This window comes from Cavia porcellus, unplaced genomic scaffold (genome assembly GCF_034190915.1).
Source record: "Cavia porcellus strain 051 isolate PalLab524CR breed Dunkin Hartley unplaced genomic scaffold, mCavPor4.1 scaffold_20, whole genome shotgun sequence".
NCBI classification, from domain to species: Eukaryota; Metazoa; Chordata; class Mammalia; order Rodentia; family Caviidae; genus Cavia; species Cavia porcellus.
This window is the reverse complement of record NW_026947503.1, coordinates 34,964,866-34,986,888: the sequence shown is the minus strand read 5'-3', so window position 1 is coordinate 34,986,888 and position 22,023 is coordinate 34,964,866. Positions and strand designations below refer to the sequence as shown.

The following is a 22,023-nucleotide window of genomic DNA, read 5'->3' as shown; positions in this document are numbered from 1 at the left end:
AGAGATGTGGACACTGTTAGTGCAGGGACTACAGTGCGATAACCACAGGTGCAGAGTACACTGCAGCTATAAAGAGCCCGGTTTATTCATCCTCATGTCTGTATAGCATCCCATTGGGGGATTGCAGTAATGTGTTTAACCAGTGCCTCTGTTTCAGTTGTGTCCAACCTTGTGCTATTTCTAACAGCTCTACAGGGATTGCACTTGTGTCACCACTATTTCACTCATCTGAAAGGGGGTTCTGGGATAAAGCTAGGTCAAAGCACATGTGCACTAGCAATTATGATAGATACTGCCAGACAGCTCTCGGGGAAAACCTCAAGTGCTAATGCGTGGAATTTTGAAGTTTAACTAATGCAGGCTTTTGAGCAGAAGACTTACCAGAGATGTGCTTTAGGAAAACTAAGCTAGCTCCATGATGACATGCGGACTAGAGTAGAGAGAGGATAAAGAGTGATGATTCCACGTGGAGACTGAAGGAGTAGCCTATAAGCCCTGCCCTGACCACACCTTGAGGAATTCTCCCCCTTGAGTGTGGATAATCCTGTGATTACCTCATGTAAATAGACAGGCACTAGTCACTTTCTCCTTTTCTGACTTTGAAGAAGCAAGCTGCTAGGAATCCTACAGCCAAAGGAACTGAATACTGCCAATGATCATGGGAATAGGAAAGCAGGCCCATGGGCCTTCAGTTAGAACCAGCAGACATCTGAACTGTGGCTTAATCAAAGATGCTGGAACACAGGACCACCCCACCGTGCTGGGACTCCTGGCCCACAGAAATCGTAATTCTATGAGATAATAAATGTGCAGCATTTTAATCAACTAAGTTTGTGGCAAATTTTAGGTAGCCACAGATAGCAAAATCAAACATTTAGAAGAGTGTTCAAAAAAATGGGCCACTATAGGGAGGCTCTGAAATTAACAAATGGCTGGGGAGAAGAAGGGAACAGGAGTAAGAGGAGGATGTAGAAAATATTTCATAAGACGGGGAGAGGCCTGCAAGCTCATGAGAGGAGTAGATAGAGGAGCCTCCTAACCATCAGGCTACAAGACTATTGGACAATGTCCCTGCAACAAGATCCCTCATTTTCATGAGGCCAACCCCTAGGGCAGTCACAGGTAGGAGAATGCTCCCTAACCCTTCCTAAAAGTGTCCCTTCCCTTGCAAATGGCTCTCAGATTACCTGAATGCGGATACCTTCCTAGGCTATCAGTTGCCATTATCCAGCAAGGCAGACAAGCACCTAAACAGAGAAGATCCACCATAAATCAAAATGTCATTTCAAACAAGTTGGAAAAAGATAGAGTTTTCAGATTAATTTGTTGAGACAACTATATATCTTTTAAAAATACTACATGTATCTATATCAAAGAGTAAAACATTTTTTAAAAAGGGTAAAAGGAGATAGGAAAAAAAGTGGGTAGAATGTTTGCGATAATTTTAAAGTAGAAAAGACTTCCAAAGCATGACTAAAAAAACAAGCAAACAAACAAAGTTTCATGTATTTGAAAAGTGAGGATCATGAGGGTGCGACAAGGGAGTGGACTCCCTTGGTCTCGTTCTTTCTCTCTCCTTCCTGGCTGCTATAAGGTGAGCATTTTTCCGTGTCACATTCTTCTGCTTTGTTTCTGGCTTGTCACAGACCTAACAAAATGGAGTCAGCTGACCATCGATGGAAACCTCTGAAACCATGAGCTAAAATAAATCTTTTCCCCTTTTAACTGTTTTTCTCAGGTATTTCCCACAGGAATAAAAAGCTAACACAACCATCCATATGTTTAAAAATAAAACATGCTAGCTAATCTATGCATAACCACTCTCATCTATGGTTGGTGAGAATTGAAACTGTGCCACTACCAAGTATCTGAAAAAATGGGTACACATATACACATATAGAAACAGGGATTCTCTTGAAAAGAACACACAGCACTAGCACCAGAAATCCGGGTAGATCAATCATGTAACAGCTACCCATCACAGGAGCAGAAAGGAGATTTCATTCTTTTAATGTTTAAAACTTTCCCTAATACACGTATGATGTTTTCAGTAATTTTAAAAAGTAGTAAATAAAAAGCAGAATCTTCAATACTTACAGACTTATATTTCTCTATTCTTTTCACAAATATAACAAAAGCAAATTTTTCAAACTCAAAAAAAGAAAATAATTATCAATCCAGAGCCCTACAGTGATACAGGATTCACTTTGGGGGGACATTATAGTTCTAAACAATAATAATTCAAAATGTGATATGTAAGAAGCCCCATAAATACACAAAAATAAACTAAAAATATTACAGATAAATAAAAGTGGAATTCTAAAAAATGTTTTTAAAAAATGTAGGAAAAAGAAAACAAATTGAAAGACACAGAGAATTACAGAATATTAAAGCCAAAAGAAAGAAATCAGTTAAATCTTAATATATTATTAACACTGAATGTAAATTATATAAAAACATTAATTAAAAAATATGCTGAGATGAACACAGTTCTCAAATGAAGATATATAAATGGCAAATAAATACATGAAGAAATGTTCACCATCTTTGGTCATTCGAGAAATGCTAATTAATACATTAATACAATTAATACAATAATACATTAATAGCATTGAAATTTCATCTCACTCTGGAAAGAATAGCTGCCATCAAGAAATCAACTGATAGCAAATGTTGGCAAGGCTGCAGGGAAAAAGGAACACTGCTCCACTGTTGGTGGGAGTGTAGACTGGCGCAAACACTGTGGAAATCAATATGGAGATTTCTCAGAAGACTAGGATTGTAAGTTCCATTCAATCCAGCTATTCCTCTCCTGGTATTTTCCCAGAAAATCTGAAAAAGTCATGTCACAGTGATATATGTGCACCCATGTTCATAGCAGCACAATTTTTAATAGCTAAATCTTGGAAACAACCATAATGCCCATCAACCACAGAGTGGATGAAAAGATGTGGTATTTTTATACAATGAAATATTACTCAGCTAATAAAAAGGATGATCTTGAGGCCTTCATAGGCAAATGGAGACAACTTGAGACTATCCTCATTAGTGAATAAATAAGAATCATATTTATAAATATCACATTGTGTCTCTAGTGTAAAAAGTAGTAAGAAATGTAGGAGTAATAAAACACAAAATGTGTAATTGCTATTGTAAAAAAGAGAGGAAAAGAAAGTATTCTAAAGGATATAACTGCATGTATGTTTAAATGTGTAGGATTGATAACCATATTAATAAGTTTTTGTTGGATAGTTGAACAGAACTGTTTGCAGTCTCGCTGTTTAAATGTTCACTTTGTATGCTTTACTTTTTATAACTTAAACAACTATTTCTAAGAGGATAATATGTAATTTATCAACTAGTGATTTCTTACTTTTTATATTTTTAATTATGTATTATTTCTACCCTTTTTCTGTTTTGTTTTTTTCCTTTAAAAAAATATATGACCTCCTACAAGGGATATAGCTCAGTAGCATAAGCACCTGCCTGGCAGGTTCGAGGTCACGAGTTCAATCCCTGGTACCAAAAACATGACCTCCTATAAGAAATTCATTTCAAATAAAGATACAGTCAGTTGAACATAAGAGGGTAAAAAAGATATCATGAAAATACTAATAAAAAGAATGTAGGAGAATTCTATTAATATGAGATAAAGTAGACTTCAGAGCAAAGAAAATTGCCAGAGAGGGGGCCATTATATACTAATAAAAGGGTCACTCCACAAAGAAGATGTAGCAGTCCTAAATGTATATACAGAAGACAAAAGATGTGTGATATAAGACTGATAGAATAAAAGCAGAAATAAATAAAATTCACAATTTTGCTAGCAGATTTTAACACTCCTCTTTTAGCACTTAAATACTAAGTAAGGATATGAAGTAGGTCAGCAATTTTATCAATCAATGGAATCTATCCAACATAACATGGAAGATTTGATTCAATAATAGCGGAAGACATATTATTGTCAAGTGTCCAGAAAATGTATATCAAGATAGACCATATCCCAACCATAAAACAAACCTCAGTGAGTTGAGAAGAACTGGAATCACACAGAGTATGTATCGTGACCTCCATGAAATGAAACAAACTAGAAATCAGTAATAGCAAGAGAACAGGAAACCCTCCAAATACTTATGAACAAATCAACCAATTTCTAAATAATCCCTTGATTATACAGAAATCCAAAAGTTGTTCAACGGTAGCATAAACCAGCTGTGTCGCATCAACACCATGGAATAGCAGTCAGCAATCAATAAGGGGAAAACTACTGATAAATACATCAGCCTAGATGAATCTTTGGGAAATTAGGCTGAGTGAAAAAAAAAAAAAAAAAAAAAACCTCCAATCCCAAAAAGCGAGTTCCTATATGATTGTTTATTTAGCATTCTTGGCATGACAATATTATAGACACAAAAAGAGAATAGTGGTTCCAAGGGTTAAGCAGAGTAGGTAGATGTGAATAGTTATAAAAGGGTAACAAGAAAGAATCCTTGTAGTGATGGAAGTGTTCTGTATCTTCAATATATCAGTATCAACACACGTGGTCCCTGATTTACGATTCCATTTAGGATTTTTTGACTTTATGATGGTGCCAAAGCAACACACACTTAGTAGAAATCAAACCTCAGGTTTTGCATTTTTATCTTTTCCTAAACTAGTGATTCTTGAGATACTGGACTGTGACACAGAGCCACAGGTTCAAGTCAGCCACATGTTCATAAAGGGAAACAACTAATTCCCCCCAGTGTACTGTTACCAAGGCTCAGATATTCCATAGCTTAGGTGTATTAAATGCATCATCAACTTATAATACTTTCATCTAACTACAGGTTTACCCGTACATAACTCCATTATCAGAAACCCGATGGTAATATATACTGCAGTTTGACAGGACGTTGCCAGGAGAGGAAACTAGATTCACAGCACAAAGGATCTCTCTGGTATTATTTTGCACAACTGCCTGAAATCTATGATTATCTCAAAATAAAAGGCTTAACATTTAAAATACAGTATCCCTCCAAGAAGGATTTTGTTGATTAAAGTAACAGTGCCAACATCCCATCTCTGTCTCTACACACACACACACACACACACACACACACACAAACACACACACATACTACCCGCCTTCAGCAGTTAAGTTTGCTCTGATTTTTGTGCTCAGTGTGATTTTTCTGCCTCTCTCAGGACAGGTATCATCCAGCTCCTGTAATGGCAGAGATAACTGCTCCAAGGCCTTTCCTTTGGCCTCTTGAGGCTCTTCCACAGCTTGGCACTGAGTCTATAATAGAAATCCAGCACCCATGAGGAAGACAAAGCAGGCACGTGGCAGGAGGTGATCCACACTGCATTCAGAGGAAGACTGTGAAGCCCCTGAGAGTGGACACATGTGGTGTATCAGCCCTGTGAATGCTGTGCGTATCTCTGGAGATGTGGTCTGGGGCTTTCACCTGTTTCTTAGAGGGGTTCATGTCCTGCAGAAGTAAGAAGAGGAGGTACACACTCGGTACCAGCAACTCAATTTCTGCAGCCTCAAGAACAAGTAATGTGCTCTGCCACGCTGCAGTCTGCTTTCTAGAAATTCCCGCAGAGCCTTTATTTCCATTCTGTTGAACAGGAAATATCAGAGCTAGCCCATGCCCATCCAACTCCTAACTTAAAGAAAAACCAAGGCCCAGAAACACAGGTTGGTTTCCCAAGATTACCCAGACCTCGGCTCTCTCCTGGCTTAAAAGCCTGACACTGGAAATCAAGAGAAAGGCTGGGCAGAAGGACATTTGTCTCTATGTTGTGACCAGTGGGGGGCATAGTGAAGGCACAGCCAGGCACATGATTAAAATGAGCGCAGACAGGTAGAAGTTAATGAGCAAAAGCCTCCCGAAAATGCTAGACAGTACATCTGCCATGGCAGCTTTCATTACTCCTAAGAGATACAAATAGTTGGCAATGAATGTTAGGAACACTAGAGAGAGTTTATTATCTTGGAAGACAGACCATTAAACACCGCTTCTATCCCACTCCCTTCTTTTCCTGAGCCCTTTATTCCTACCTATGGATTCACCTACCAACTGCTCATGGACTCCACAAACATTAACTGAAGACCTACTGAGTGCTGAGAACACAGGGGTAAAGAGATGTGATATGTGCAAAGTCTGAACTCTACTTCACATTTTTTTTTCCAGTATCGGGGATCAAACTCATGACCTTGCACTTACCAGGTAAACTTTTCTTGAGCAAAGTCTGAACTCCAAAGAAACTAATAACATCTACCACTCAGCTCAGGCCCATCTGACTCCTGTACTGATAACCTGCTGGACACATCAGCAGACTTGCCATCACCTCCCATGTCCTCCAGGCCTGCTCTCCTCCCCACTGCCATCACTACCCATCCTTCCTCCAGAATCTGTGTGCTTACCTGCTTAATAGCTGAAAAGAATTCTGGAGCAAGAATAGCACTCCTAGGCGGCAGCTGGAAGAGCCTCTGCCTAGCTCCCTGCTTCTGAGTTCAAAGCCCTTCAATTCATTCATCACTTACTACCAGAGTGAACATATGAAACTCCATGTCAGATCACCTCATTTTCCTGATTAACATCTTTTTATGGCAGTGCCAGTCAGTGCTCTCCAAATATGCAGGTGCCATCTTCCTTTGCAGTTAATCTGGGGCCATGTGACTTGCTCTAACCAAGAGACATGAGTGGGAACTGTACTGCTTCAAGCTAAAGGAGTTTAAGAGCTGGTGTGCCTTCTCATCTTTCTGTTCTTTCCTACTGTAACTGTGAGGATCTCATCAGACAGGAGGAAAACTAAACCTTTTGGGGGCTTAAGCCACTATGATGTAAGGAATTGCTTATTGGAGAGCAAGCACCGGTTGACCATAAAACTCCTAAGAACACAACAAACTTCAAACTCCTCCACATGGCCATGTTCGAGGCCTTGGGGCCTGGCCCACTCTCCCTCTCTTGATTATCTCCCTAAAAATGCCCTGTAGACAACCATGATTCACCAGTATCTGTGGCCATATCACTTCTACCTGTAAGGTCCTCTTAACTGGGACATCCTTGCCTCTCCCCACATCTATGTCTCCCTCTGCTCAATAAAATTCTGTTTACTGTTAGGCACTCAGTTCAAGTGGCCACAGCCCAATCTTCCCTGGACTAGCTAGGGTCCTTCCTCCTGACCAGAGGCATCTCAATCACAGCTCCAGGAGAGCCCTTCCTCTCCCTGTGTCTTAGCTTTTTAGTTTTACTTTTCAGTGTTGCCACTGGACTATGAGCTCCACATAAGCAAAGACAGTCCTGCTGCCCCAGAGCCCACCTCTTATGCCTATGAGGCTATCAGGAGATATTTAATGACCACACAAATAAAACCCACTCTAAAGTCTTTTGGGGGGCCACCTCTCCTTGAGAGATGAACTCAAGGCTCATGAAAGAGGAACCCTGAGGCAATAAACTAAACAACTCATCATCACATTAGGCTCTGGAAAGAGCTCCATCCTGCAATCCACAGACCAGCTCAGGTGGACTTTGTCCTCACTGGCTGCATGGTCTGAGTGATATACAGTCCCTTCTCCATTATCTCTGGGGTCACTCTAATATTGGCAAGGCTCTCTGCCATGCTTCCTGCTCTTCTTTTGGTCCCACTCTTTCCCAGAGATCTCCACTCAGAGTTTTTGTTCCCTTTGCATACAGCCCTAATTATTTAGCCAATATCCGATAAGATGCTCATCTGCCTGGCAAGCGCGAGGTCATGAGTTCTATCCCCAGCACAAAAAAAAAAAAAAAAAAAAATGCTCATCAACCAAGAATTTCCCTTCCTTGGCATTCTTGGGATCAGTGAAGCTGATTGGAAAGGTGATGCTAGGGGAATTTCAGGCACATACCAGGCAGTGGGTAGACATCTGGTTGGTGGGGTTTGGGGGCTTCTTGGGAGAAACACAGGTCTTCACCCTGCTACACTACTCACCACACAGCAGAGGCAAGAAATGTTAGGACAGCTAGATCCCAGCAGGCATCAGAGAAAGTGCTGGCCTGAGAAAAAGTTAATGCTGGTCGAATATCTGAGTGTGGGAAGCTCCTCATTTCTCATTCCATGGTTTCTTTTATCTGGTATTTCTGGACAAGACAATGAGAAGCCCAGCTGGAAAGTTATATGCCAGAGTTGACAATCTCTGCCAAAAATGCAGCAAAGTAAGCTGCCGGGAAGCTAGATGGAGAGTTGAGCCTTGTTAATTTCTTCTGCTTTGCTCTGTGTGCACTCTCTTGCCCACCTCTCTTGTCTTTTTCTGTCCTAAGGTTCTGACTCCAAAGGAGAACGTTTCCCATCCCAGGCATATGGGGCCCACCAGCAGGTTCTACACACTTGTGTACGAGCTTCCTTTGGTAAAACTCCAACCCTGATTTACAGCAAGTACTCCTGGAAGCCCAGGATCACTCAGAAAATCAATTCCCAGACCAGAAATCAGGAGGACGAGAGTGAGGGCTAGGTGATGGCTCTCCCCCTCTCCCTCTAGACTGGAGTCAAGACTCACCCAGAAGCAAAACTGGAAAGGTGATAAGTGGGTCAGAACATTCAAGTTCCCTGCCTGCCACCAATAAAATGCCCCATGATCATTGGGTCAGTCACCTTTGCAACCAACTTGTGGATGTCAGCTGTCCATGGTCTGCATGTATACAGTACACATGCACAACAAATGAACATAAGTGCAGAACTGAAGAAAGATATCAAGATTAAAATCCTGACTCCATTCAGGTAAACCTGACCTTCACCTTCTTTCCCTGATGGGGACAAAATGCAAGACTGTGATGAAAAATAAATAGGGCAACACTTTCACTCTGAAACATGCATGCAGAAGGTCCTCCAGGAGTACAAATTCCTTCCTGGACCCTAGCAACCGCTTGTCATTCGAAACTGACAGACTAGGAAACGGATCTGGCTTCTGGTCCAGTTCTGCCATCAATTAGCTTAGGCACTTTCCGTACCCTCTGGGTCTTTCTGTTTCCTAGTCTTTAGGAGCAGTGGTTAACTTAAACTTCAGTGAGCATTAGGACCATCTGGGCAGCTGCAGCACACAGAAGACTGGGCCTAACTCCAGAGCTCCTGAGCCAGTGGGTAAGGGTTGGCTCTGGAGAACATGCATTCCTAATGAGTCCCTAGGGAATAGTGTGTTGCTAGTCCCAGGAGCCTTAGCAAGTAGCAATAGTCTAAAAATCTTTCCATCTCTAATATTTTTAACTGATCCATATGAAATTGTTAACAACTGATATTTGCTTAATGTATTCTTATGGTTACTTGCAATTTAAATAGAATAATATCTCAATCCAAAGCAATTATCTACTAGTATTAAGTTGGATACAAAAGGCCACTGAGTCCACATCAGGGGAGAGAACTGGGAGGAAAGGAGTTTCCATGTGTCTCCAGTCACCTAACTTTAGTAGGCATTACCTAAAAGGCAGCCTTTCCGAAAACTTTAGCTTCCCATGTGACTCAGATACACATGGTTAATTACTGTTTGGGGGCATGATATCTGAGTCCAGGGAAGAGCCCTAGTTGCCTGAAATCAGCCCAAGGCCAGGCCCCACTGCTGGAAGCATGGCTGTCAGTCAGCCAGTGACAGTCCAGGTCCCTCTACTCCTGTCAGTGCCCTGGAGAACAGCCTCCTGCCCCAGGTGGGCCACACAACCCAAGGCCTGCACCCCCTGAGGCGGTCACTCTGCAGTACCAGTGCAGGTTGGCATGTACAGTCCCTCTTAGATTCACCACTTGCTTCTGTGTCACAGTGAGACCTGTCCAGCCATGTGGCCAGGCTCTGTAAATGCTGCTGTCATTCTGCTAATGCTCTGGGCCTTGCCTCAGGGAAGAGAGCTGGCCTGCACGTCAATTACAGAATAATGACACCCTCCTCACTGCCTTTCACCAGTCCAACACACTCACACACACACACACACACACACACACACACACACACACACACACAGAGTGCCTGCCTGCCTTTGGTGCACAGAAACATAAAGATGGCAGATATCATTATGTAATGACACCTCCTGTTCACATTGTGGTCTCCATATTCCTAACCACAACCTCTAACATGTGGACAAAGTCTTTAGGGAAAAGGTTGCGACAGAGAAAAGGAATTCTAGAAAGAATCCATGGGCAGAAACAGGACTGAGAACAAGCCTCAGAGAGCTGGCCTGAGTCCCCACCTGGCTCTGTCTGGAGGCCACAGATCATAGGGAAGGGTCTACATCAGACAGCTCACACCTCCAGAGTGTTGACTCATGCTGCAGATGTTTATTAAGAGCCTGTTTAAGTCTGGACATTGGGTCAGGTGCTAGGAACTTGAAGATGAAAAAGAGATGACTCAAAAGCTCCTGGTCTAAGAAGGAGAGACAGAGGCACAAAGTATCAATAACTGCAGTGAGGGAAATGAGTGCAAAGTCTACACAAACTATCAGAGAACAGATAGTTAACTCTATTTGGGTGCAAGAGAAAGCACCACAAAGGAGGAGCCATTTGAACTGATCCTTAAGTACAAATAGGAAAAAACATGTCTGGATAGAAGTAACCAAAATTGTTAACAACTGCTAGGGTCCAATCCTGGCCCAATCAGAATAAATACTGATTAAATATGGCTAGTCAGACATATGTGCATCTGCTTTTACCTTTTCCAATCCCTACTAGGATGACAACTGTTTTTTTAAAAAAAATTAAGCAGAAACACACATAAATGAGTACAGCTGGATAGGAAACCAAAGCAACACAATTCTGGAAGCTAGAAATCAGATGAGTGGGTGGGTAAATGGGTCAGGAATTCCAAAAAGCTGAATTCTAAGCCAGCAGTGGAGAAAGCTGAAAACCAACCCAGTTTATACTCTGAAATCGTCTTCAAGGCTCATAAACTAATGGTATCGATTCCTCTTGCAAACAAGTGTGAAGAGGAGAGAAGTTAAAGTACAGTAGGTTGGTTAGCAGTTTGTTTAGGAAGCAGTTAAACCCTCAGGTTCTTTCTCTGATCAGAGATTGTCCCTTGCCCACCACGCAGGAGATAAAGGTCTATTTTTTGAAAAGGACTAAGGCTTTCGTAACTAAGAGACAGCAGGCAGAGTTGAAGACAGACCTACCACACCAAAAAATAGCAGAATTAAAGAACACTGATTTGTATTCTGACTATTGAGACTCAGTCTTCATCCACTGGACTTTCAGAGTACCAACTCTCAGTATGGGGCTCTCCAGAGAAGAGCTGGGTGAACTCCTCTAAGGACCCCCCAACCCAACTAAGAAAGACTTTATCATACAAACACTGGAGATTCCAAGCAGACCATTCTCCAATGAACCCCACAGTTGCCAATTCAGTCTGTACTCAGAGGTTCTTAACTGTGTGCTGATACACAAGAATAACCAAACAACTGAAGAAAACTTCAAAACTGAATAATTGAGACCAAAACAAAGCACTTGTAAGAAACACAAACTGAACAGGAAGAAGAAAACTTGAGAGAAATATATCATTAATCTCTTCAGAGACAATACACAATCGTAAAATAAGAAAAGATTCAATAGAAAGGAATGAAGAGTACAGGATAATTATCATATATTAAAATACAGGAAAATATGAACAAATGAACAAATGTGAACAAACGAAGTCTCCAAATTGTACAGAAAGGTAAAACTGAGGAAATCTTCACAAAAGTACAATACAAAGAGATGGAAAAGAGGAAAGAAAAGTTAACCAAACTAAAGAACCACTTCAGAAGTTCTACTATTTAGGTTTTAGAAAAAGGACAGGATACAGAACCAAACAAATAAATAAGGAGGAAACTAGCTACAAAATCAGGAAATGTCCCTGGAACTGAAGGGCTACAGCTTACAGATTAAAAATATCTGCCAAAGGCTGTGGACTTAGCTCTTAGCTCAGAGGCTCAAGTGCTTGCCTGGTAAGTGTAAGGTCATAAGTTTGATCCCCGATAGCAAAAAAAAAAAAAAAAAAAAAAAAGCTGCCAAGTGGGATCTTAGATCAAAATATAAGCACAGCTGACAAAAACAGATCCACAGTGGGGCAAAGCATATCATTGTGACATTTCAGAATAATGGAGTTAAAAACAAAAACATACAACATTCAACATTCATGAATGGATTGGAAAACTCAACATTAAGATATTGATTCTTTCTGACTTTATAGATTCAACACAATTTCATCAAAACCCAGAAATATTTTTGATACTTGCCTAGATATTGTCAAACCAATCATGAAATTCATATGGACCAAAAAATCTAGAAAAGCAAAAGATCATAAAACATAGTACTGAAAAATAACAATGATAAAGGACTTATGCTAATTTCCAGATTTCTTATAAAGCTACAGTAACCAAGACAAGAGTTGGTATTAGCAAAAGAATAAACACAAAGTTCAACAGAGGGTAACAGAAAGCCCAGAAATAGGTCCACATGCATCTTAACAAATACAAATGGATCAAGCATTTAATTTAAAAAGAAAAACTGATAAAATTTTTTGATGAAAATAATATAGAAAATCTCTGTGAACCAGAGTGATGAATTTTTAAATCAATTTTAAAGTAATTTTTAAAGGAACTTTAGTCATAACCTCAAAACAACCAGGATGTCTTTCCACAGGCAAATGAAAAAGCAAACTGTAGTACATCGATAAAATGGGGTATTATTCAGTGATAAAAAAACAATAGTTTAGCAAACCACAAAAATGAAATGGATCAAGCCTAAATATATATTGCAAAATGAAAGAAATACTCTGAGAGTGTACATAGTCATAACAAGGTAAACACTCAAATATTGTCCCACTAAAATTATGGCATAAGTATGTTGGGATTTGCAGGATAATGTATCAGTCAGCTTTTGCTGGGTTACATGGCAGTAACAAAAGAAATCTCAGTGGTTTACAAGAACCTGCTTGTCACCTACGTAACACTGAAGCACAGCTATGGACCAGCTGTGGGTGCACTGCATGTCTTATTCATTCTAGGTTCTAGACTGAAGGATCAGCAATCTCTTTGAGACATCTCCAGTTTGAGGGCAAAGGAAAAGAATAATTCAACCAGACCACACAATGGCTCTTAAGCTTCTGATCAAAACTGGCATACGTCATTCCTACTCACATTCCACTGATTAAGCTAATCTCATAGCCACAAGTAATGGCAATTACGTTACTCCTCCCATAGGAATGCAAGTCCCATAACAATGAAAATAGGTATATTATGCATTTATCAGGAGGCAGTGGGAACAATAATACAGCTGATGAATGTGCATATGTGCTGTACTATTAGGTAAAGGGTAGGTGCAGTGAAAGAACTTAATGTCTACTTTCTACAAGTAGGAAACCAACAGAGAAAACCTGAAACTGGAGTCAGGCAGTAGTCATTTATGTACATTATTTAGAAATGTGGCTATAAGTATAAAAATTCAGGAGAAATATTAGAAAGTAGTTATTTCTGAAGTGAGGAATATAGGGGTGGGGGAGCAGAGGATTATTTTTTGTAATAAATTTGTAAAACTATTTGCTAAAAATTACTAAAACATAACCAATAACAACGAGACCAAGAAGCTCTCATTGCCTAACTCGACTCTGCATGGTTACTTTTCACTCTGTTTTTGATAGTAAAGGAGTATATAAATCTCTTTAAAACAAAGAAAATGAAATCGTTGACAGTTACTATTATAATCACGCCCCTTCAAAACCCACTACATGGCGTCACACATCCTCACTAATAACACTCCTTCCTACATAAGAGAAACCTAAATATTCTTTTTTTCTGTAGGCAATTCTGTAACATCCAACCCACAAGAGAAGAATGAATAATGCAGAAACACATCTACAATATAACTCAAAAGTCACACAATTGATTGTAGATGTGTCAATGTCAGAGCGGTGCAGGAGACTCACCTTATTATGCGTAGCTCCAGTGAACATTTAGTCTGTGCCTATGTATAGAATAGCTTAAGAAAAAGAGAAGCTCAGAATAAGCACAGTTTGAAAGTAAAAATTCACCAACAATGATAAAACAGAAGCAGTGGACCAAGAGTTAACCTCTTTTTCTCCCTCTACACTCCCTGCACCTTGGATGATGGGAGAGTGGGAAGCAGATAAACATTTCAATCATTGTCTAGTAGGAATTATGTCAGCCCACTACTTTCTTCTTAACTTATCCAGGCCACACGTGAACTTTCACTGAAAGCATTCCACCACATGTGGTTTCCACAACCTGACTGCAAATAAGACCTTAGTCTCCAAAGACCAGGGATCAAATCATCAGCCTGCTGAACACCCAGATACCTGCCAGGGTCAACACAGAATTCCCCTTCCTTATAACGTCTTATAGATTCCCCCAAACAAAAACTCCTATAGAAAAATAATTCAGTTACACTCTTTTTCAAAATGATGGGGCTTTGAGGTTCAGAGAATGCACTCCACTGCATTTCTTCTCATACTTTTGCATGATTGGGATATATATATATATATATATATATATATATCTTTGGTCTACTGGCTATGGTTTGAGGCAGCACTTAGTACCATTACTAATCATTCCAACACTGCCTTTGAGACCACTGTCCCCAGGCCCTGACCCAGCTTTCTAACCAGTCTCCAACAACTTCTGTTGTGGAGTACACTAACAGCAAGCAGTGAAAACTCTCTGGTCAAAAATGGTCTTCTCCTGTTCTCTCTATCACCTCCCCAGGCATGACCTCTATATCCCAGTTCTTAGCATGGTGATAAATAGAGATGGAGATGGACATAGACATGGAGATGGAGATGAACAGGGATATGAAGATGGACACAAAGATGAACATGGGCATGGAGATGGAACATGAAGATGGAGACAGAGACAGAGATGGAGATGGACACGAAGATGGAGATAGAAATGGAGATAGAGACTGAGATAGAGATGAACATGGACATGGACATGAAGACAGAGATAGAGATGGATGTGGAGATGGATATGGATGTGGAGATGGAGATGAGATGGAGACAGAGTTAGAGATGGAGATGGACATAAAGATGGAGATAGAGATGGACATGAAGATGGACATGGACATGAATGGAGATAGAGATAGTGATGGACATGAAGATGAAGATGGACAGGGAGATTCAGATAGCCATGAAGATAGAGATGGACATGGACATGGAGGTGGACATGGAAATACAGATGCATAACCTAAAATAAGATGTGAGAAAGAGGTGTATTACCTTAGTATGTATTATATTGGCAACAGCAAACAGCAGAGTTTGATCAGGGTTATGGAGCCTGGATTAGGTGGGAAGGGCTTTCTGGAAGCCACACATAAGGCACTCATGGTTGTGGTGAAGAGTCTGGACCATGGATGTACATATGAAAAAAAATCTTAGAGACTGCATAATTTCAGAGGTCAAAGCAAATGGGAATGAATAACAGCCTGTGTCCTTGGCTCTTTTTATATGACTTTACATTAGCGGATCCTGAACTAGAGCAGTAAAAATGGAAGTAAAATCAATGAAATGAAATCAACAGACACATGGAAGGAAGAAACCAGACTTGGGTTCTGTCTCAATAACAGTGATGAAGAGAAGAAGGGATGAAGGAAATAAGACCGGAGCAAGCTTAGCTTCAAGATTATCTCCATCCCAGGACAACCCCACCCACAGCCTAGACACTCCATTGCCACTCCCAGGAAGTGGGCTTGGCAAGCACAAGCACAGCATTAAGGCAAACCCACCTACACTTAAACTAGCTTGGAGGTCCTCCCCATGCCAGAAACTGGAAGATGGAGAACATACCTGAGGAGAGATGCATTGGACAGGCAGGAAGAGGATTGTTTGACCAGGCAATCTTCATTGCTTGCTGTCACTGCACCCCATAATAGAAGTTGTTGAAAACTGGTTAGAAAATGAGGCAGGGACTGGGGATAATAACTCGGAAGGCAATGATAAGTAATAATACCTAGTGCAGTCTCAAGCCACAGTCAATAGAATAAAGTCACTCACACTTCACTGAACGGGGTTACAAGGATGAACTTAGAACTGAAATAAGTTTCAGGAGACCTAATACTATATTTTATAGACACTTCAGTATCTATGAATTTCTGGCCTGCAGGCCTCTTTTCAATTTGGCGTATTTTTCTTTTGGGGGGTCTCAATTGTTCCATAGGCCACTGCAGAAGTTATCAGTACCTACCCTTGTGGGGCAATTAGGAAGCCATCAGTGATTTTTGCTAAGGGTAACTGGGTCACTGGATTGGAACTCCAGGGTGAGGGGCTACGGTCAGGATTTCATTCCTGTCCTAACCCAGTCATTTCATATAGCCCAATAATCATAGACCCAATTTTGGGGTATAGTCAGAGAGGAGGTAAGAAACCATATAAAATCACCCCATTACAAGTCTATATACAGCACATATGCTGGTGCGAAGTAGGTAACACACACCCTGCCCAGAACGCATGAAGTACTGGGAAGGGAATGTAGGAGAGTAGAGAGAGACGTGCCTCAAAAGTAAAGCATACCAACAGTCCCTTTAACCTCCTCCAGCTAGCAGTTCAGAAACACACAGGAAACCCTCAATATGGGCAGAGTCATGATTTGTGGTTTTAAACATACTCAGTGATACTCCTTACTCCAGGCCAGCCCACACGGCTGTGCTGCAATCGGCCAGGGAGGTAGACACTCAGCCCATGTGTCTCTGCAGAGCTCCCCCCAGAGAAGCCTTCTCAGCTGCCCTGATTCCACGATGGGGAGACTGTCCACTGGCCACATACATGTACTTTTTTTAACCCCTTGTGTGTAATCACAGGCTCATATGAACTTAAAAGCAGGAATGTGAGTGACCTGATGGGGGTGAGGGACTCCCTGGGACCATCAGTGCTGTTATACTGGACTCAGACCTGCCCTCTCCACCACCACCACAAACAGCAAGAATCTTTTGGGCTACTGTTGAAAGGTGGAAAAAACAGATTGGAGGAACAAAGAGTGCAAATGCTGAGTCCAAAAAGGAGGAATGTGCACAACCCAATATCAAAGTGAACTTGGATTCAAGGCCTGTCCTTTCCACTTACCCAGTCAACAAGTACTTACCCTCTCCAACACAAAGGATGCAGACAAAGAGGCTCTTATACCTGCCAAGAGGGGAATCAAGCTAAGCTACAGAAAGCTAGGTTCATCCACAGTGGCTATATATTTCAAACCACAAATCAGGGCTGTTCTGGAAAATCCAGGTCATAGCATGGCAGGAAATATACATAAGCAACCTTGAGTGCAGGATGATGGGATACAGCCTGGGCACAGATGTGCTAGAAGAATGCAGCTGGCAACCTGCATAAATTCAAGGGCCCCGATCACTCATTCTCTGCAAGGATTATGGGCCCAGCAATCTAAAATAATTGAAAGAAAAGTCTTCATTTGAAATTGAAAGCCTTCTCTGCCTCATCTCAAAGAATGTTATCTTGCCACTTGATTGCCAAAAGAAGCATCACTCATGCTGTCCTTAATTCCCTCCCTAAGTCTCCCACACCTCTCCAGAGCCTCAAATCTTGGTCAAATCTTCCAAACATTCCCGGATACCCAACATGCTTCTTTCCCATCCTCTCTTTCTCCTACAGAAGTGAAGGAGAAATTCATTTCAGTGGGATGTCCAGAAAGACTTCTCATAGTAGGAGGCAAACACAGTGAACTTTAACAAATGAGTAAGATTTTAATAAAAGTAAAAGAGAGTCCAGAGTGAAGGGCAATGAACAAGCAAAAACTGGGAGGGAGTGTGAGCTGTCACATTGTGTTCAGGAGCAGTGAAGTAGCTGGAGTTGGGATGTACAAAGACTCAAGGACAATGAGAACAGAGGAGCGGTTGACCAAATGTGGACACAGAGATCAGAAGTCTAAATGTACTGGAAGTTTTTTGATAGCAAATGAAGTGTACAAACAGCATTCCAGAAAGAGTCACTTATTGGGTTGGAAAGGAAAGCAGGAAGAAATACACTGCACCAACCCAGCAAGTCAGTCTCCATCCTAATAGATGCTCAAATGAGCTGCACTTTATTGCTAAAAGACAGTTGAAATGCAGACCACTGGAAAACATGGCCATCTGAAAGCCACAGTTAACTACAAGTCCCATTTTAGCATCACTTACAGCCAGCTGCCCTCTCTGGTGAATCTCTTCCTGAACCTCAGGAAGTTGCAAAACACAAGCATTTGACCTTCACAACTATTTGCCTCTATCTCCCCTCCAGCCAGATAAACTAGTACTGTGATGGGTCAGAAAGCAGGGGCATTGAGAAAATAGGGGCTGGGCCCCCCTGCCTGCATATACACGAGCAAAAGTTAGCTATATCAGAAGCGGCAGCCTGCCGATAGTGAAATATAGTAACACCCCTTTTTTATCATAAGCATGGTTTCTGTGTTCCACACTGCTATTCGCCTTCCAAATGAAGTCCCAGCCACCCTTCTAAACACCTCAGGCACAAAGTCAGCCTGTCCAACCCTGTCTTTTCTGCTGTCCCTGCCCCAAACACCATCAGTACCATTTTGCCACCTATTCCTCATGCCATCTTGTTTGTTTTTTCATTATGTTTCCATGAATATGTTATATTTCACATCTTCTTCCCAGTGAGGGAATATGTTCTAAGGGCAGGAATTATGTCTCACACTGCCATGTGGTTTTTCCCACACACCAAGAAATGTGCTAGGCATGTAGAAAGGATAGAATAAACTGTTGGCAAGTAACTACTTAAATTTTTGTTTTTGAAATATAGCAGTATTCATATTTGCCATCTTTATATTGGGAAATTCATGACAGAAGTTGGCTATGGGAAACCTAAACCATCCACAGACCTGTCTCCAAACAAGATTGCTTCTTCCTCCCTCTGGGGGCAGTGTTCTCCACAGTGGGAAACCAAGGCACTGAGAGGCAAGTGAGAGTTGCACCAAAGTGGAAGATGAGCACCCGCTCGATGCCCTCTGCCGTGCCCACAACCTCTGCATCTGACAAGGAGCACTTCCTCTGAATCTCCTGAGGGCTCTCCCTTTAGCCTTGGTGTTCTACAGAGAAAAGAGCATGAGGACAAAAGACCTGGGCAAAAAAGCTGTGGAGGAGCCAGGCTGCAGCAAACCCAGGCTCCTCCCCTCCTTCTGCTATTAACAGTTGTGTGGCTGAAAATCCCCAAGTTTCCATTTCCTTACCAGTAAAATAAAGTGAGTGGACTAGAGCTTTGACCCCTTCAATGGGTACTCAGTTCCAAAGAAGAGGTAGCATCTGAGTAACCACCACCACATGATAGCAGTGTCCTGGGACAGGAGTTGGCCACATGAGGGACATCTTAGTAGGGGCTTGACAGGCAGAAGTCCTGAGCTAATGCTGCCTATGTGACGTGTCTGGGTCTCCTTTACCCTGAAGAACTCCGTAAAGGGCTAACTACTACCCTGCCTTTCTCAGCAAGAAAAATGAGGCCCTGAAATCTGTAAGAAATGGCTGGGAAACTTCCCATAGCCCTAAGTCAGTCAAGCCAGGATGTTAAAGCCCAGTCTCAAAATCTCCTTTGTGTTCTTTATGAGTGTAGTTCCTTGGATTTTTTGCTATATATTCAATTATACCTCCTATAGAATCATAAAACTTTTTAAAATTAATCAGATATGACTTACAGAATCACCACGTTCATGCTGTGGTTCTTAAACTGGAGAGTTTAGCAGAACACACTGAAAGCCTGTCAAGCTACAGAACACTGCACCCACCCCTAGAATTTCTGATTCAAGTGACTGGGTAGGGTGCAGCCCCATAGCACACTTGCTTGTCTGACAAATATCTGGAAGAGGGTGACAATTCTGGTCTAGGTTGGGCCCTGCTTCAAGACTAGTGCTGCAGAGCTCCTGTCTGCTTCCTCCAACTCCTCCATTTGTATAGGCTCTAGCTAGCTCATTTCTGTGCTAACCCCAGCAACCTGCTAGTGGCTCTGTTTGCATCTGCCCTGGTGCTTCAGCACGAGGGGCTACCTCTACCTCCTTCTGTCCTCTGTGCCTCTCAGCTCAATATAGACCCTGGCTTTGTGCCTCACCAGTTGGCTTTCTGCTCCACACCAGCTGGCAAAGGCTGAAAGGAAAAGCCCTCCAAGCAAGTGTCCCAGTGGGTTAATTCCCCTTGACAGTGCCTTCAATTGAAGGGAAGGACTGTCCCCCTTTTAGAGCATGAGAGCTTCCCTTCTCTCCACACATCAAATGTCTGAGAAGTATTTGCATCTACATATAATCATTCCTTCACTTAAAAAAGAAAAGCTTTGAATTCTTAAAGATGAAATTCCATTTTTAATCCCCAAATACAGGTTTTTGCCCCAGAACTTTCAAAACAACCCATATATACAACCCAATAGGATGTAATCAGGAATTAAAATAGTCATTTCTAAACAGAAATCCAAGTACAAGCTATAGCTATGCTTCTCTGGATAGCCCAATTTCTTGCTACAAAAGGATTGCTGCCTTGCAATAAAGGCCAAAGTTGGAGAATCCTCCACCTGAACTCCCTTCCTTTCAGTGTTGCTAGATGAGGACAGCAACGTCCTCACTGAGATAGCTGTGAGCAGCAAAGATAGCTCTGGATCTGAGCCACGGAGCTGGCAGACCAGAAACCTATATAGGAGATAAATGAGTCTTTAGTGACCGCCACACTGCCTTCCTGCCCACTTCCTCCCATGCCCACATTAGATCATTCCAGCATGGCAAAGTCAGGAGATTAGGACTGGTCTCTACTCACTTACTGACCAGTGAGCACTCCTGGTCCCTTGGTTTAGCTCCAGGGACAGTACTGTATTGTGTGACTACTGGGGGAATTGGAACATCCAGCATGATCTCAGAAACTGCTTCAGCTCCATCTGAAATTGGGCCAAATGTGCCCCTTCCTCACTACACTTCTAGCTCCCTCCAGGGAAGGTGAAGTGGAGGCCCACCTGCATGAGCTCCGAACAGAAAGTCACTTTTCCTTTCTCCTTCTTTCCAGTCTCTGCTCACAAAACACCCTTTTTTCCTGATTACATGAACACACACAAAGTTTACTGTTGAATTTAATACCTGAAACAAACAGAATCCTATGATACATAAATTACACTTCAATAAGCCTATTAAAAATATTAAAAAGAAGGCTGGGGATTTAGCTCAGTGGCACAAGCATCTGCCTGGCAAATGTAAGGTCATGAGTTTGATCCCCGATACCCCCCCAAAAAATTAAAAAGAATTGTTTAAATATAAATATTTCATTTGATTTGTCTTTGATTGAACTTTTAATCAAAACCAAAGACAGTTTTGGTCAGGGTACCTGCAAAACAATCACATACACATGCATGTTCGCACGTGTTTAAAGCAAATGGTCCAATTAAAAATAAACCTCAAAGTTCAAAATCTGAGAGGGATCAAGGCAATCATAACCACTGGGTATGGCTGTGCACACCTGTAATTCCAGTAACCCAGAGCTGAAGTAGGAAGATCACCACAAGTTCAACCTCAGTTACATAATGAATTCAAAACTAGCCCAGACTGGGCTCCTGAGTTAGGAAAGACAACTAGAAAATGATGTTCTTTGCCTTCCATAAGCCAGGATCTTTCCAGATACCAGAAAAAAACAGAGTTGTTAATCTTCAAAGTGTTCTTTGCAGTATGGACTTTCTCATTAAATACCATTGTGCAAAACTGACCACACAAAAAAGCCAGTGAGGTCCCTCCTCAGCCCTGGTCAGTCTCCAGCCTCGGTGGCCCCCAAATTGGCCACAGTGGATTTCTACAGCATTTCTACCATGATCACAGCCCTTGAAACTAATATAGTTCAGCTACTTAATGCTCACAATCCTGAAACAGTGTGGAGAGACTTCAACTTGGCATCTTTTTTTTTCCCCTTGAACTTCAAAAAGAAAACCTCCACATGCTGGCTTTTAAAATTCAGGGGACTCAAAAACCTACAAGATCTTAAAAATTGTCTCAGAAGTGCCTTTTCTTCCTGCTGCTCTATTTTGTTTGGTCAAATCAAGCGCTGCCAATGGCAAATGCTCTTATGATTGAC

At 41.6% G+C, this 22,023-nt stretch overlaps 1 protein-coding gene across 4 annotated transcripts in view; it reads right to left on the bottom strand.

Moving 5' to 3' along the window:
* The window catches only part of Zbtb7c (zinc finger and BTB domain containing 7C), a 319,556-nt gene that overhangs the window by 283,709 nt on the left and 13,824 nt on the right, over positions 1-22,023 (bottom strand). The gene's annotated exons all lie outside the window — the stretch shown is intronic.